This window comes from Phoxinus phoxinus (genome assembly GCF_949152265.1).
Source record: "Phoxinus phoxinus genome assembly, chromosome: 11".
NCBI lineage: Eukaryota > Metazoa > Chordata > Actinopteri > Cypriniformes > Leuciscidae > Phoxinus > Phoxinus phoxinus.
Window position 1 is genome coordinate 17,395,057 of NC_136886.1, and position 6,000 is coordinate 17,401,056.

The window sequence follows — 6,000 nt, forward strand, 5'->3', positions numbered from 1 at the left end:
CATCATCTACCATTTTCGCCAGAAAAGACGATAGTGAGGAGAGCAGTCAGAAGGAAAGTTATGATGACAGCTTGTAGGATAAGTGTGCCATAAAGTGCGAGTACCAAACAGCATCGCAGGTGCTCCCTTGAGAACCAGACCAAAAAAGTTACACTTTAAGGGAACACTTTAAATAAAGTTCAGTACGTTAGATTGAATAACATTAGGTATCATGAACTAACAATGAACGACAGCATGTATTAATGTAGGTCAATGTTTTTTTTTATAAATGTACAATTGTTTATTGTAAATTTATGTTCAGTTTATTATTTTTTATTGAAATTGAAAAATTAAAATGATAAAATGTATTAGTATGTGGAAATGAACATTAAGCAAGATTAATAAATGCTTCAAAAGCACTGTTCGTTGTTATGTCACGTTAGTTGCTGCAAATGTTAATGTTAACATATAGAATCATATTGATTTTTATAATAAATACAAAAGCATTAGCCAAATAAACCCCTGGACATTGACAATTTGTGCTTACCACAAAAACAAACAAAAAACTACTGTCAGAGTTACAGTGGAACAATCTAGAAAAAGGGTTAGAAAAAAACGATGTCAAACCTTGTGCCCTTGTGCCTAGCAGACGGTCAGACATTCCGTGATACCACTGTTGCGGAAAACTATTCCAATTTTCTGTGGACCCAATTCCCCTGTTTATGGCACTCAGAAGGAAAACAAAGCTTGTTTATACCATAAACACAATCTCTTTAGCATCCACCAGATTCCACTTCACTGTTTTTGCTGATAATATTTAACCCTCATCGTGCACTGTTTAGTAAACACATGGGGCAATTTATTTTCTTTAACTTTTTATTGTATAATCTTTTTTTTTTGTTAACATCCATGAAACATTTCCATTGCACAAAAGGTTCTTTATAGTGGGAAAAGGTTTTTCATATTATTTAAATATTCCTCACACTAAGAAGGTTCTTCTATTGCAATATATATATATATTTAATATATATATATATATATATATATATATATATATATATATATATATATATATATATATATAGCCTACATACATTTTAGACATGAAAAAAAACTATATAAATATATTTGTAAAGTGTATGTACAATGAAATGCGATTTCTGGTTGATTTTGCTGTTGTTGTATGTAAACAAAGCCTGAGGAATTCAGTAGCAGATGCACCTGTCACACGAACACCATATGGCACATCTGAGAAGAGAGCATTCACTCTTCAAACCCCCTCTGCTTCCTTTCAAACACAAACACATACAGGGAAACACTCGTCTTACTCTCTAAATTTCTGCACTTGTGCACAGACAGAAAAAAAAACTGAATTTATATATAGTATAAACAGGCCACAGAAGCATCACACAAAAACATGATTAACCTTTATGTCCTGTTTTGTGTTTGGGGTCCTCATTGATGTGTGTAAAAATATTAAATTACCTCATATATATATATATATCTTTTTTTTTTTATTATGTGAAAATACATTATTCACTTATACATGATATGAATTTTTTTTTTTTTTTTTATCTACATGGTAATGCAATGTTACATATATTTTTCTATTAATATTGTGCCACGAGTTTAAACACATTAAACACAAGTTTCAGGAACTTCTAATCTTTTGATGGCGAGGAACTGTTTAGCAATCATCATAGCCACTTCTGTTCCGAACTCCCTTAATGTGTTTACCAACAGTCCCCTCATGCGCTGAAAGGTTTCCCCCCTTGACAGCACCTGTCCCCCCTCAGAGCAGCTTTATGAATAAGAGGTATTCTCTTACTTTCTCTCCGCATTCCACACGGCTATTATGACGAGAGCAGGTGTAAAACAGTCTGGACTGGATAGCGTTTCAGCTTCACATCAGGAGAGTCTTTCAGCCATCATAAGGGGCAATTGTTATTGAGGTCTTCCACAGTGTGAACCTAACCTGCCTCATATATTATTTAGGGGGATGTATATTTGTGTGTGTCTTTGCTGAATTAAAAGTATTACTTTCTTTCACAGAAAATAATCTTACTAACCCCACACATTAAAGAATATATGCATACATGTTTCACATTGTTGGCCAATTATATATAATATTGTACTAGTATTTAATTTGCCAACAATGTATATATAATTTGCCAATGATGTCAAACTTTTATGCGTATTACATCATGCTTTATAAGTCTGGTTGTGGCAAATAAAGTTGAAGCACTTCGAGTTATCATAGATATGAACGTACCATTGTTTGTCGCACTGTGATTCCTGTAGGCTATTCATCGTTTATCCTTTTCTATGTTTGAAAAACAAATCTGAAGTAGAATGAAGCAAACAAACAGTGTCTAACTGACACGATATGGAACTAATAAAGTTCATCCACTCTTTATTAATTTTAGGATCACCAGGATGCCAATGCAAAGACTGTGTTTTTCCACAATTTGGCACTGCAAAATGTCTTGTAATCCTCACAGGCACATCCATAATTTTGTTGCTGGAGTAATCCTGTTTCCGCCTCTCATATTTACATGACATGCACGAATTGGGTTGGTGGGGCTAAACAGGCAATGACGTCGACGTAGGCATTGATCCTTGGTCTTTCATTGCACTGACATAATAACGTGACAAAATCTGAAACGACTTGTTTTTAATAAAACTCTTTTTGGACTAATAAGGAAGTTTACAGAATTTTTATGGCCTCTTAACAGTATATGTCATAAGATCAAGGAAACTTTGATTTCTCAATTCATGACCCCTTTAAACTGAATAAGAACTGTTCTATCAGCACACAATCAGATTAGAATGAAGAATCATGCGACTCTGAAAACTGCGGTAACGGCAGTTATTTTAAACTGTAATAAAATTTCACAATACTACATTTTTTTACTGTATTTTTGATCAAATAAACAGCCTTGGTATATTTTTTTTTCAAAAACATTTTTAATGACCTCAAACTTTTCAATGGTGTATATATTACCTTTTACATGTTTGCCGTTTTATACAGTGAGCATAGAAACTCAATCGGATCCTTTTCTATCAAGCTCATATATGACATAGTAAACTCAACGTTCATTGCTGATACAGCATTTAGCATTTTTTTTCCAGTATGTGATAACGATCTAAACGGATCAGGTCTCATGTACACCAGGACACAAGAGCAGATGGTCTGGAAACCTCCCCCACCAGCTCTGATAAAGTTGTCTCTCTAGGCCATTTTGACTGGGGATCCATGGGTTGTCTCGTCAACCATTGAAATTAGATGGATGCTTCTAAGCCTGAAGCCTGGTGACAAGACTCGCACACATACGGAGACACGCATAGGCCAGGTGGCGAAGAGCAGGACTAAAGGGATAGGGCTGGGCTGTGTATCTCACTGTCCAGCTGCTGAGTGGAATCTCACAGTATTGTTGCAGCATGATTGTTGTGGCGCCTTCTGCTTCTTTCTTTGTCTGCATATGGTGCCGGATGAAGTTCTTTCCATAATTTTGCTTCAAATGTTGTTTCTTATTTTTTTTTTTTAAAAGACCTGTATTGATCTGTAGTGATTGTATAAATCTGTATGTTTTCCATGACTCCTTTTATAATCTCAATATGTATATTTTCAGAGTAAACAATACTTATATATATAATCTGTAAAGGTCAGTTTAGAGTTTAAAGTTTTAAGATTAAAATATGGATAGATGATCAAGTGTCTCCATGAAAAACTCAAAATTCACATACGAGTTTGGTTATATAATGTGGCACTGTAACAGTAACAGTCAGAGGGCAAGTTAAAGTTGAACCCATGTACAGCTTATTTTAATAAACATGATAGATACAAATAAACAGAACCAGACAGTGACTTGACATAAACTCGACCACATTGAAACAAAGACTCACCAACAGCAGGTTATTAACAAAGACAAGGCACAATGGAAACATGAGGGCAATAATGTTCATGAGATATATATATATATATATATATATATATATATATATATATATAGATAGATAGATATATATATATAAACACACACACATAAACAAAGTCTAAAGACTAACAAGATACAGATGTGAATAATTAAGACGATAAACCAATGACAAGACAGAACTGATGAAACAACTGAAGAGGACGTGACGCATGAAACAGCCAATCAGAGCACGACACAACAAAAGGGGACGCACATGACAGGATCACATGAGCGAAACAGGGAATCACATGACATGGACAGGAACTAAGACTGTGAGCATGAATAACTAAAAAACCAATGTTACAGGCACTTTCTTTTTATAAGGCCGATGGTTCTGTTGTGTGTGAACAAAACCATGTTTAACACTAACAGAGTACTGAAAAACGCATTCAACTGACACATTACATAGGTAACTGACACGTTTGATCTTTTGCACAACAAAAGAGTAACACAACATTGCATACAACTGACAATAACAAAGCATCTTGCGTAAAGCAAAGATGTGGATAGCTGCTTAGCTTAGTCATTTAGGGACCAATGGATTCTAAGCTGCATTAGATAATAGTACAGCATAATGTGGGCATCTGAATGAGATCTACAACTCAAAAGATGTTGCAACATGATAATGATCCAATAATATAAGGCCAATATAAACAACAGATTGTAGACTGTTCATGCTAGACAACAAAAGTGCACATGAATACGTTAGAAGACGAAACCCCTACAAATGAATCTGATCTGATTGCCATTACCCTTACTTCATTTAATGGAAGAAAGTTTTTTACACATAATTGAATTCAGTTCATTCAAAATAAATCAGTGTAAATGGGTCAGCACAATTTGGCTTAGGTCAAATTTATTTACTAAGCAAATTTCCTAGTATGTGTAACTTTTACATTTGTCAATCAAACTACAATTTCCTATGTTGGTCCAACTTATTTAAAACCATTTTTTTTACTACTGAAGTTCAAAAAAGTTTCTTGTTTAAACAGGCAGTTTCATTCATCATAATACACAATGTGTTTTCAGCAGCCATTACCAGAAATAATTATTCTAATTTGCTGATTTTGTGCTCAAGAAACATTTCTTATTATTATCAACAATGAACAGTTATACTGCTTAATATTTTTGTGGAAACATTTTTTTCAGGATACTTTAATGAATAAAGGGTCCAAAAGAACAACATTTATTTGAAATAGAAATATTTTGTAACATTATAAATATATTTAGTGTCACTTTTGATCTGAATTGAATCTGTCCTTGCTGAATAAATTATTTTCTCTCTCAAATAAAAATACAACTTTTCCAATTTTTGGAAAAAATTATACTGACCCCACATTTTTGAATGGGAGTGTATTGGGTGTTTAAGGAATGACTTTAAAAATGAATTAAAAAGTCCAAGCATGTGAGAGAATAATGGCTTTGAGTAGATTTAATATAAAAAATAGCTTGTATATTTTTCCATGTAGGTGCCTCATTATCTATAATTTTGTTTTGTTTTTTAAATGTAGGAGAGAAAATTTATTTTTCTAAGCAGATGGTCCCAAAAGTCTGGTACCACTTGTGTAAATTATTCTATAAATTAAAATCCTAATACAATACTTATTTGTAAAAACAACGTTTTTGGCATCGCCTGTAAATAACCACAATTGCTTGTGTTATACAAGCATTGGTCTGTTGAATTAGGGTAGGAGGGCAAGGGGAATGGACTTTGGATACCCCTGGCTGCCCCCAGCTCTGTCCTGCCTGTCTGTCTGCCTGTTTCTGGCACTCTGCTCCCATTGTCAGGCACTTCCTGATGGGAGGTGCTTGGGGAGAGAGCGCTCAGTCAACTGCAAAGGAATGCAGGCAGAAATTACGGATGTTTCCTGGGATTTCAAAATGCAATTCCTGCTATTTCCCAGCCTGGCGTCTGGAGCGAGTGCTTCCGGCTATACACGCATTTAACGCACAACACACAGAGCCTGAACCCTGAAACCGTGTCGCTGGAAGTGAAGCAGACGCCTTTTAAAAGGAGGACATGGGGGGGGCAACAATGGCAAAC